Source organism: Cebus imitator, unplaced genomic scaffold (genome assembly GCF_001604975.1).
Source record: "Cebus imitator isolate Cc_AM_T3 unplaced genomic scaffold, Cebus_imitator-1.0 Scaffold173, whole genome shotgun sequence".
Classification (NCBI taxonomy): domain Eukaryota; kingdom Metazoa; phylum Chordata; class Mammalia; order Primates; family Cebidae; genus Cebus; species Cebus imitator.
In genome coordinates, this window is record NW_016107488.1 from 413,908 (window position 1) to 427,129 (window position 13,222).

Below are 13,222 nucleotides of genomic sequence, written 5' to 3' on the forward strand. Positions count from 1 at the left end.
TTTTTTTGAGACAGAGTCTCACTCTGTTGCCAGGCTGGAGTGCAGTGGGGTGTGATCTCAGCTCACTGCAATCTCTGCCTCCCAGTTTCAAACGATTCTCCTGCCTCAGCCTCCCAAGTAGCTGAGACTAGAGGCGTGCACCTCCACACCCAGATAATTTTTGTATTTTCAGAAGAGACGGGGTTTCACCATGTTGGTCAGGATGGTCCTGATCTCTTGACCTTGTGATCCGCCCGCCTTGGCCTCCCAAAGTGCTGGAATTACTGGTGTTAGCCACCGCACCCGGCTGAGAAGTTTAGCTTTTAACACTTTATTGTCTGACTTTAAATTATTAGAATAGATAATGAAATGACTGGCAGTACAGTCAGAGATCGTTGGTTGAAATCATTGCAGTGCATTTGTTTCTATTATAGCTGTACTGAAAGAGACAGATTTTGTAGTTTGGTTGTAAGACTTGGCTGAAATAAATAAAAAACAAATGGGGCTAGATGCACAGATTAGCTTTAGATATCTCACTGGTATCTCTGTAAGAGACAGAGACCCCTTTGTGGGCCCCCTTCTATCCCTCCAAGAGAGATCATAGCATCTCCGCTGTGACTGCCCTCTTCTAATTCTTGATTTTACAAAATACCCTCTGATTTTTTTTTAGCTCATCTCTGACATAACCTCCTCTCTGAAGCCTTCTCTCATTATTTCAGATATTTTATTCTCTTTCTTTTCTGAGCAACATTTGTGTTTGTTACTGGTTTTGTGTAATTGAGTTTTTAAGCCTCCTCTAGTGGTTTTCTGTGGCTATGTTTTGTCTTCTCAAGAGCAGTTACACATCTTTTGCTCCTAAAGCTGCAACATAAGTTGTGCCAGTGTATGCCACCATCCAGTGTTGCTATGGAACTGAACTAGGGGAGGGGCAGGACAGGCTTCCTTATGATAGCGCTGGGCAATGAAAGGATGGGGAGTTGGATACCTGTCTGTTGATGGTTCAGGTTCTTTTTTAACCTGGAATAATATGATAGTGTTCATGGATCTGGACAATTCCACTTGCAAGAGAATGACAGATTATTATCCTATTAATAGATGACCAATGAAGTTCATGTTCTCTCCTATATATATTTCCTATATTTTAATCATGGATCAGCAGTAGGCTTTGAATGGTTGCACAGAGGGTAGCCACATAGAAGACCTGGCATATGTTTTCTTTTTGTTTACCGTTACTATTCTACAGTGCAATCCGTTCCTTCAAGAGCTGTTAAAATGGGATTTCCAGCTTTATTGGTTAGTCTTAACAGTGACCATGGCATCTAACTCCCAAGTGAGTGTTACCTCTATTCCTTTCTGCAATATACAGCCACTGGAGACATTTACTAAATAAGGTAGAGTTGTGTGTGTAGTGGATATTCCCCAGCCTGAACTCAAGTCCTAATTGTTCTATATGTAGATATCTATGTGAACTTATTGCTTCTCTTGGGAAAACAGTTAATTTCTAGTCCCATGTTTAACTATATATTGGCATTTACGTTCTGTGTGCCATGTGATGACATTAGGAGATGCAAGTAACTCTGCTTTGAAGACCATAGATGGTCTCTTTCTGTGGGTGTTGGAGACAGAGAAAGAATGCTAGTGGAGAAGAGCCACCGAGCACAGTACTACTTTTCCTGTCAGGGTCAGTAGTTTTCTTGTCTTAGAAGAGACTTATTCCATTTTCCCATTTGTGCCACAAAATAAACTTTCTACCACAAAACAAATGGATGGATGTCATCTGCTCTCACAACTCCAATCATATGTCCAACCCTGGAAATGGGCCACTCCAAGGATTACCAGCTTGCTTCACTTAAATCCAGGTGATTGGGCCTGTCTGCTCGTGTTCAGAATTTCTTTGTGGGTTGTTTGTGTTTAATATCATGCCTAGTTTTACAAAAGTGTTTCAGTGAACTTTTTATCAGTGTGTGAACTGTCTTGAATATAGCAGATAAAGTTAATAGAACAAATTAGTGTCTTAGTTAATATGTGTCAATTAAAAATCAGTCAATCTGAAGACTCAAAGCGGGGTTGGCAAATGAATATCTAAGAAAAGTATTTTCTAGTTTGCCCAGATACCAAGCTATGCTAACTTAACCAGTCTGTGAACTTTAGTGGGGAAACTCTTTAGCTTGGTTTTATGCAGTTATCTGAAGGGTTTGCCTAAGTTTTTCTTAGCGTACGTCCCCTGTTCCCAAATTTGACCCTCCTCTTGACAGTGTGGTCTATGTGTGTAGACCCAGTACTTTCTTATTGCTCTCTTCGTTAATATAGCATTTGGTGATTCTCTCAAATATTAGATGTGGCTGTAAAGGTAGCAAGAGGAAAGTGGTATTTCCTAAGGAATATGCTAAAAGATTGACTATCTGGCTATGCTTGTGCATATGGTCTTAGAGGGGAAGGTGAGATAAAGAAAGGGAAGATACTAGAAGACATAATAAGCCCTACTTATTGCTTTTTTTTTTTTTTTTTTTTTTTGAGACGGAGTCTTGCTCTGTCTCCCAGGCTGGAGTAGTGCAGTGGCATGATCTCGGCTTACTGCAACCTCCACCTTCTGGGTTCAAGGGATTCTCCTATCTCAGCCTCTCAAGTAGCTGGGACTACAGGCATGCACCACTACACCCAGCTAATTTTTGTATTTTTAGTAGAAATGGGGTTTTGCCATGTTGTCCAGGCTGGTCTTAAACTCCTGACCTCAAGTGATTTGCCTGCCTCAGCCTCCCAAAGTGCTGGGATTACAGGCATGAGCCACTGCACCTGGCCCACTTAATGCTCTGAAGTGCATGTGGTACAGGGACAAAGGCCACCAACATGACTAATGAGGATAATTGTGCAGTATAAAAGGAGTCAGGGTGTGTTTGCTTCATGCTTTATGGCTATATTTTAGAAAGGTATAATAACTAGTATGTATCAAAATAACTAAAATATATCATGTGCCCACTGGGAACAAGCACTGTGCTAGGTACATTAAACACATTGTCTCATTTCATCTACACTGTAATTCTTATTCAGCCAGTGAATAGCAAAGTTGAGAATCAAATTCAAACCTGTGATTTTGAAGGTTCTTTTCTTTTCTTTTTGCAGTAGGGCCTTTACTGTTAGGTGTGATTTTATCTGGAATGTATGAGAAAAATTGTAACACTTTTTTCTGTCAGTTATAATCACAAAACAAAATAAACACCTCTTAAAAACTTATGATATTCAAACACTTGGTTTACTTTAATGTAGATGAGGGAGATAGTTTCCTCTGAATTTTACATTATGTTACCTTCAATTCACCGCAGTTGATTTAAGGAGACTTGTAGAACAATCTTTATCCAGAATTAGTTGTTCTGTGAAATAAGTATTTTTTTTTTCCATTTGTCTCTAGGGGTTGTTCAGAAAGAGCTATAGCGATAGAATAGAAGCCAATACTCAATTATCCATGAAAATGAAGTAGAGGATGGGAAGGAATGCTGATGACTGTAATAAAATCTCGATGTTATCTGAGTCTGTGCCGTAACTGTGCTTCACTCTGGGATTCCCATCTTAACCTTCTAATTCAAGTCTGACAGCATTTTCTTTGACATATTTCTCTAGAGTAGACACATATTTGGCCAAATTAAGTGGCATGGTACTCCAGGGAAAGATCTCTGGTAATCTGTATAAGAATATGAGGCACATTCTTCTAGTTGCATATGACCTGTAGGTTTTTTCTCAGATGTCAGCTCCTATCAATTGATTGTAACTGGCTGGAGCATACACAGTGCTAAGAGTGATTATTCAGGCCACAGAAGGGCTGCACTGGCAAGGACCGGATTGATTGATCATGTCTGCCAAGACTGGAGGAGAGGGAAAGGAGTGGGAGCCTCTGTGATACACATTTGCCATCACTTTCTATCAACTTCTCTATGCAAATAAATTATGAATCCTTATGTAAAATGGTTATTCAGTTTCAAAAATAATCTTTCAGGAACTGGTCTTAATTATGTTTTTTCTACATGTGCAGATCTGTCCCTAAGAAAGTTTATTTTAATAAATGTGGGATGAATGTGGTGAGTTGAGATGTTCTCTTATAACATTAAAGTTATGCAGATGTGTTGCCCTAATTTGTTTCTGTTGAGATTAAAGAGTCTGAAGCTTTAATAAACTGTCAGGCCACCAATATTCTCTCTTTCCTACCTGTATTTACTTGCTTCCTTCATTTCCTTCCATCTTCCTTTTTTTTCTCTTGCTTCCTTACTTCCTTCCCTTTTGTTCCCTTTCTCCCTTCCTTCGTAACATCACAGAAGTTAGTCCCCAGTCACCAAACTGTAAATTTTTTTTTTTTTTTTTGGTTATACTGTTGCATGTTTGAAATTGACAAATACTTGGTTTATATAACTGACATCAACTATAGGCATCATCTTCAATGCCTATAGAATTGAATACTGTGAAATAAAGGCCACTTTTTTTCTTGTGGTACATAATGTTCTTTGTGATCTTCTTCCATTCCTTCAACCTCATTTTTATTGACAATATGCACACACACGTGTGCACGCAAACACACACAAACACACACATACATTATTGGAATCATCTTGACTTGTTTGGAGAGTCACAGCCCAAACTGTGCCGTTCTTTCTGCTTTCTGTGCCTTTTACCTAGAATATACTACTTTTACCCAGGTGCTTTTGGGCTCAGCTCAGGTCTCCCTCTTCCGGCAAGCTTTTCATGAACCCAAAGGTTGAATTAGTTGTCCTTCTTCTGTATTAGTATCCCATAATAATAGTAATACTAATGTAATGCATGATAAATAGTAATAATGATGTACATGGGTTAATTGTTCAGCCTTTTTTTGCTAAGAGCCATACCTGGATTATCTTGTAATTCTACTACAATTTCATAAAATAGATATTATCTTATTGAGAAAAGTGAAGTATAGAGTAGTTAAAAATGACTTGCTCAAAATCAAGCTGCTTGAGAGTGGTGGAATCTTCGCAAATAGAATAGTGATTATGGGTTTACACAGAGTTTTCTTGTCTTGTATTTTGATTTCTTAGACATCACAGACCATTTCATTGATTACTGGGTCTCTACCAGGGGCTGGCATATGATACAGGTGGAAAAAAACAATTGTTCAATTAAATTTGATTGAATTCTTACTTATAGTGGATATAACCAGTCTATCACTTCTCCTAAGTTTGGTATGTAGAAATATGTAGTAAAATGGCTTTCTTTTTTAAAATTTACTTCAGATTTTTAATCTTATTTGTCAATTTAAAAATCATGCACCTTTGAATCCCACCTTTTTAGCAGTATCCTTAGTTTTGAATTTAATGTGATAAAAAATATAAATTGAAAAATTCCCACTATCTGAAAGGTTGAGCCACAATCTGTTTCTCTCATTCTTAATCTATGTGTTTGTAATATAAGCACCTATGGAGGAATATAGAGAGGGGGAAGGGGTACTGTAAGTTAAGGGAGTAGTTGTCTAACATGTCAGCAAATACTATAGTCTATCTGCCTCTTAGAATTCTGAGAGATTTCAGTCTCTACTTACTACCCACCGTTTATCAACAAGGTTGGTGACTCTTCTTTTTGACGGAGAACGCTCCTTAAGAAGTATGTAGATTTTTGCTCCCTACCGTTCTTACTTTCTTCATCCTATCTTTAGGATGCCATACTTTTACCTTAGGCCAGTTAGCAATCTTGAAATACTTTCTGGATATATGTTATTCCCCATAGCAATTAAGGTAGAAAAAGATGAGTCTGTGCCATAACTTGTTTCGAATTCCCATCTTAACCTCCTAATTCAATTCCTTTGACATACTTCTCTAGACTTATTTTCTTTGACCTGCTTCTGTAACTTGTGTTCCAGAGAAAACCTAACTTCATTGTGGACACTTGATTATTTCTTCTTTAACTAAGGTACAACACTGAGAAAGAGTATTTGTCTGAATATGAATCCCAGTAATACACCTGGATAATTTTTATTAAAAATCATCAAACCCAGCCCTGACCGACAGGTCTTACCATGCAGGTATTCTGAGCTAGTCCCATGAATTGTGCTTAATCATTGGTGTGGCTGCTTGTGACAGACTTGCCACTTAATGTCTATTTTGTCATGTTATTTTAGAACGAGGGAAGTAACTATTAATGTAACAACATATGGCAGCCATTACATAGTAAAGTAGAATGTTTTAAAAAGAAAGTTTTTGGAATTAAACACTAAGCTACCACTTAGTGCATTTTTGCTTAACCTTGACTGTTAACAAACTGGTTTTAATGTGTTTCATAATGCTCTATTATAACTAACTTTGAGAGCTTCACTTAGAAAAAAAATAAAAGCAGCTAAAAAAAATTCCCTGTGGTTTTTGTTCTTAGACTTTGGGCTCATGTGTCACATGCTTCTGGCATGTGTTCCCAGTTGCTAAGGCTCTGAGCAGTGGAGCCCGAAGAATCATTCTGGTGACTTTCTTCTTTCATAGCTCCTTCACTGGTTTCAGCTCCAACAGAGCCTCTTCGTTGTACATTAGAAAAAACAGAAGAAAGGCCCCACAGCCTGCAGCTCTTAGCGAGACTCAGAGACTAGACTCCCTGACATTAGAGATGTTCATTCTCAGAGTCTCTCTAGCTTTTTGCCAGTTGGCAGTAGAGGGCTTTGCTCTCCTCCTCTGCTCCCACCCAGATATTATTTATCATAGGAGAAAAGGAATATTACAGTTGAAAAAGCCTTCATTTTCTTCCTAGCCTCTTTACCTGTCTTCTGTCTGTAGAGACAACTGCCATTCAGAAACTCATGTGTATCCTTCCAGTCCATGCTTTTATGTGTTTACTAAATAGAATAGTATTTGTAAACAATATAGTTTTTACATTCTTTCAATTTCATAGATGCTGTGCTGTACCTATTATTTTACAACTTGCTTTTTTCCACTCAACATTATATTTTGGATGTATAGTTTAGCTCATTTACATTTTTATGGCAACTGTTATTTTTGTACCTATTTCTGACATTATTTTGAGTTCGTAATGTTTTCACTGCTTCTATCTTTCTCCTTTCTTTCCTTATTTTGGGTGATGTGAAATATTTAAACATTCATTTCTTTCTCTGGCAGTTTAGATGTTATGCAATTTATATTCCCTCTTTTAGTGGTTACTCTTAAATTTTTAGCAAATATGTATATTTAACAATGTTTAAGGTTCATCAGAATTTCTGTTCTTCTTCTGTACAATGTAACAACCCTTGGAGGGCTTCATTCTGATCTCCTTTCGTCCTTCCATCATACTATTGATGTCCAGCATTTTATTCACACCTTGATTTTTGACTTCCTCCAAATTAATTATTGTGGTTATGTTGATAATTATAATTTTATACAGTCTGTATTTATACATGCTGTATTTACTAGCATGGTTACTTGTGTCGTTAGCTCCTTTTTTCTGGTTTCTGTTTACTTCTTGCTGCATGCAGAGTACTCCTTACACTTCTGTTCTCAATCTTTTGTGTCTCAAAATGTCTTTCACCTTTTCCCCCTGAGAGGTAGTTAATTCTGTATAGACTTCAAAGCTGACCATCATTTTGTTTCAGCACTTTGAAGTTTACAGTGACTTATTCTATATCAAAGTTTTTATTTTAACAGTCTGGATAGGAATATTTCTAAAATTTAGACATAATTTAAATAATGATTTTACATATCCCTGCATTCAAAAAGAGGATCAGTTAAGTCCCATAGAGTCTTTGTTGAGGTCAACACTTATTTGGAACATGAGACTTTTCATTGTGTTGTGATACAGTGATGTTCTCTGGTAGTTGACGTATGTAAGACTGTTTTATCTTTCATTAGATGAGTTAAGACTTGGATTTTTTAAGGCCTTGTATCTGCTTTTTAGTGGTGTGTGTGTGTGTGTGTGTGTGTGCATGTGTGAGTGTATGTGTGTCTTTCCTCTCTGTCAATACTTGCTGCTATGCCTGATTTACTAAATGTAATAATTGTTTTCTTTTAATCAGCTGTTTTTTTTTCCCCCAATATATATGTTTGTTTCTCCTTTGCCGAAAGCAACGGCCCCTAGATAACCAGACTGGTCAAGAATGTATGGCTTCATTTGATGTTGTCATTGGCGTTGTCTCTGTGGTCTTTGTAAAAACATTTTATACTGGCTAAGTATGTGACAAGTTGCAGTATGCTTATGATGGACACAGGCTCTGAAGCCAGATTGCTTGGGTTCGTATGCTAACCCTGTACCATGTAACACTAGCAAGTTCCGTAACCTCTGAGCTTCAGTTTTCTCTTCTCTGAGATGGAGATAATTATAGCATACACCTTCTTGAATTGCTTTGTGTTTTATATGAATTAATAACAACAACAGGTTAGAACAGTATCTGGTCCTGTTAACGTGGTGAGCTAAGCGTACTTTAAAACAGCTTTCAAGTTTCATCTCAAATACCATGTGGACTATGAGGTTCTATACAACTGAAGTTAAAAAAGTTTTTAGAATGAAAAATATCTAACTGGGAAAAAGACTAAACTAGGACGTAGTCTATTTCTGTTATCACGGGCATTGAATGTAATGTGCAAGTTTATTTAAATATTTGCTTCTGCCGGAAAGCAGGAGGTCATCTAAGACCAGGGATAAAGATGTCACATTGGAGAAATCATAATGTAAATTAGTGGGTAACCATTTTTTTGCTTTATAAGTACTGATTTGCTTCCAACTTTTCAGTACAGCCTGATGCCCCCATCAAAACATATAAGTGCTGAAGACCTGAACTTTAGCTTCAGGTTTTTCAGTAACTCACACTGTGACCATGACCAAATTCTTTCAATTGCCTGTGCTTTAATTGAACTCTTATAAGGGCAAATGAGATAATAATTGTGACCTAGCTTTTAACCAGCTTTTTAAGTGCTTAAAATAACTAAGATGGTGCTAATACATTTTAGCAATGTAGCAATATTAATATGCTTCGAATGAAAATGTAGAGTTTGTATCGTTTCAGATTAAATTTTAAGAATCTAACACGTTGGCTTATATTTAATTATTTTGTGGTTTGAGGCCTTACCAGGCTTATTTTATTTATGATTGATCCCCCATCTACTTGCAGAAATGATTTAAGGATACTTACCAACATTTATAAACTATTAAAATAAGTAAAAATCTGACCATGGAGAAATTTTGAATTTCACATTCGTCTAACCTTGATTTTCATCCTTTCCAGTAGCTACAATCAGTGATGTTGGTCTTTGTATTAATCCCTCCTCATTCTATCTGTAGTTAGTTAAGGTTACATTTATTGGAGACCAGATTTTGACACAGTACTGAAGTGAACTGTTATGAAAGAAAATAACATTTATTGAACACTATCTTTTTAGTCCTATGACCAGGCCTCTTTTCTGAAGTTACAGAGCTCATCAATGGTGGCATGTCAAAATCAACTCTAGATCTGCTTGACTCAGTTCCAGAGTACAGACACATAATCTGTATACCACAGTGCTTTCTGTGATATCAGTTCTGTTGAGAGAACCAAAAAGGGGAAAATGATTATTTTATCTTAACAGAGAAGTTGAAAAGTAATTTTTAGAGGAAATTTACATAAATTCCCTAGTAATGTGAATGCAGATATAATTGCATGACAATATGTCAACATGTGTGCAATGCCTTTTGTGGGACCACAGAAGGTGTGGGGCTCTGGTGGTGAGAACCATGTGAAAGGAGGTTAAGATTCTAATTAAGTCTTAAGAGCAGCGGAACGTGGATTTATTATACATAACCTTAACTATCACAGCATCCTAGTGGATAATTCTAGGATTTTTGACCTGAAGGTGAAGCTCTTGCCTAAGTCAGGAGAAGACAATTTCAGAAACTCATTATTTTGGCAAGTGACAAGAATACTTCTTTCAAAAATAGGTACAGCTGGAATTTCTAGAGCTTTTCCCAATACTGACATTGCTCTTACCTGTCTTTCCTTACCCATTTTTCTTCCTCCTCTTCATGGCTAATTTTCCTGTCTTTATATCACAAGTTGTTATTTAATTCATGTACTTGTACCTCTTTGAAAGGTCCATGGAATACTATTATTTATTCATTTGGTCACTTTTACTAGGGACCACAGGGTGGGTGTTAATGCATACTCATTGTGTAAGATTGATATTATTTTTATTTTCTTTTGTAGTTGAAGCGGTTGAAGTTTAGAGAGATTAAATATATTGCCCCAAACCACTCAGCTAGTAAGTGGTCAAGCCAGAAATGAAATCCAAGCTTCTCTGGCTTCAAAATGTGTGTGTGTGTTTCCTATGAGTCACACTACCAGATATTCAGAGCAGTTGGTTGATATTTAAAAGGCATGAACAAAAGCCACCCACCCCAGAAATAACTCTACCGCTCAATAGTTATTGTACTTTAAATTCCAATGTTTGAGATGCATTTCTTCTGCATTGTTGGCTGCTCTCTCCGTAAAGTGTTTAAGTTAAAAAATATTATTTTTCTTTTGTAAATATTTACACAACACTTTAATGAATATTAAATTAAATGTAGGTATACATTCCACTGCTCAAGTAACAGAAAATCCACCTGATGGTGACTTTAACAAATGGGGTGGGTGGCTGCTGGTTCAGTGGCTTAAGATATCAGGGCTGGAATTACTGTGACTCTTTTGGTCTTTTTTTTTTCACCATCACAGGGTGTCTGCTGCAGATCCAAGTATCGCCTCTGTTTAGGGCTGGAGGAAGGGAAAGAAGAGGTCTATGTCAGCCATAGCTGTCTTTTTTTAATCCAGAAACACAAAGATATTCTACTATGTCTGGAGCAACCTTTTGCTTATGACTTCAGGTTGGAACTGCATCATATGGCTACACATAACTGCAAAGGAGTCTGGGGAAATGGATATTTCTGTAGTGGAGATAGGCAAGAGAGAAGGATGGGAATATTATTGGGTTAGCCACTTCTCAGCATTGCCTGCAACATATGACATGTGTTGATTTCATTATTAAAACTACTTTCTGAAACAGCAAATAACATTTCCATCTTCACAGATGGCAGAAATAGGGTCAACAAAGTGTGAATGACTTCCCAAGGTCATATCACAAGTTAGTAGCATATCCATCATCTAAGCCTTAGTTTCCTGCATTCCAACAAGTTTTTTCTTCATACTTTTCTTCCTGCATTCCAGCAAGTTTTTTCTTCATACTTTTCTCCCAGATAGGAGTTGGCAGTTCAGCGATTAATACATTAGTTTCACATTCCTACTCCTTGTATGCAGAAAAGTTTCAGGGTGGTGAGAGTGAACAGGGTTGGGCATGAGGCTTCAAAAGAGAGGAAGGCTCCAGGATGGATGATGAGGGGATGACAAGCATCAGCTTTGCTCATTTCCTCTGAGTTTTGCTCAGGATTGGTGAATTCTGAACAAAATTCTTCTGGTTTTTTTTTTTTTTTTTCCCTCCTGCAGTTTTGGGCTGAGGACCTTGGAGGAAATCTCAATGAGACCATGGAATAGTCATCTCTCCCCTTCTGTTTGTCTTTTGACCTAGTCTGTGACTGGCAACTGTAGTCTCACTTCTTTGTTGAACAAATCTGAGCAACATCTTAATACAGAAAACCTCATTATTTGGCTTTCTTCTGTAGTGGTGGTTCCCCTGCCACCCTGCTAGTTTCTAAGGAAGGAAGCTTTTTTGTTGTTGTTTTTGAATGAATACATTTGTGTGCATTTTTGTTTGGGGCCATGATCCCAAAAATATCCTAAAACTGAAATTGGAAGTTAATTGTCACGGGTTATGTGAAGATTCTGGTGGGAAATGGACCATATACTGTTCCATGATGGAGCCTCCTCTGACCTCCTCTGTATTTTCTCAGCATTTTCTTTTCTTCTCTGTTATAGTACTTCCACAAGGAAACATTTAAATGTAAATTTAAATATAAATCCTTCATGTATATTACTCTTTAGCATCAAACACTGAGAGGCTTTTTAATCCATGTATCCACAAAACCTTACCAGTAGAATCATTCAGTGAGTGAATGAAAGAAAAGAGAGCTTGGTTTTATTGAATATTTGGTTTAAAGGTTAGCCAAGAAATCTTGTTTATTTTTGTTCATGCTTTTGAAAACAGTTATGTAATGTAATGGCGCAAAGTTTTGTCTTAGTAAGCAGAATATTTTAGATGTAAATTAGATTCACTGTGTTTGGCTGTGTACACTGTCATTCAGAACATCAGTGATTACTTTCTAGTTTTGAAGTTTTGTACATGTAGACTATTAGGAGGATGTATTTGGATGTCTGACAACCTCATTTATTCTCATTGTTCGCTCCTCTTTTAACCATAAAAACTGTTTTTATTATTAACTAACTTATATTCATATAGTCACATGTCTCCAAAGTAAAAAAAAAAAAAACAAACCACTAAATATTGTATAATTAAAAGTCTCCCATCCATTTCTAGTGCTCAGCTGCTGAGTTCACCTTCCCTAAGTGACTTCTTAATTTCTGGGGTATTTTTTCAGAAAGATATTTTATGCACATACAAATACAAATATACCTTTCGCCCTTTAACAGATCTGCACAAATAATAGCATATACTTTGCTTAAAAAAAAATCAGTACTTACTTGATGTCTCTTTTTAATAGTATATAACATGTTTCTTCATCCTTTTTTAATGGCATACTACTGTTCATTTTGTGGCCTTTCATAATTCATTTAACCCATTTCCCTGCTAGATTATTCATATTATTTCCAGTCTTTTACTAATATACAAGCAGTGTTGTAACAAAGTCATGTACATTCACTGTTTTTCACTCTTACAAATATATTGATATGACAGATTTTATTCTATGGAAATTGAATTACATTATCAAAATGAATGTATGCTTATAACCTGATAAATCGCTCTCCTCAGATTGTACCAGTTTACACACCTGCTTGTGATATATGCAAGTACTGTTTCCTCACACAGTCAGTGGTATAACATGTTATAAAAGTTTTACCGCCTATTCAATCTGACAGGTCAGAAAATGGTATCTCATTTTCTTCTTCTGATTGAGATTGGGCATCTCTTTCTATAAGTTTAAGAGCCATTTTTATTTCATTTTCCATGACCTAAGGCTTATATCCTGTGTTCATTTTTCTACTGTGCTGCTTGTCTCTTTCTTAATGTTTAGGAACTTTTATGTATTAGGGAGATTAGTCCTTTGTGATAGGAGTTGTGAACATTTTTTCCCATGGTTTGGTGTTTGTCTTTTTACTCTATTGTAGTTTTGGTTAGTT

The 13,222-nt window shown here is 36.7% G+C and overlaps 1 protein-coding gene across 4 annotated transcripts in view; it reads left to right on the top strand.

The window, feature by feature from the left end:
• KCNN2 (potassium calcium-activated channel subfamily N member 2) overlaps positions 1 to 13,222 on the top strand; it is a 138,592-nt gene that overhangs the window by 20,091 nt on the left and 105,279 nt on the right. The gene's annotated exons all lie outside the window — the stretch shown is intronic.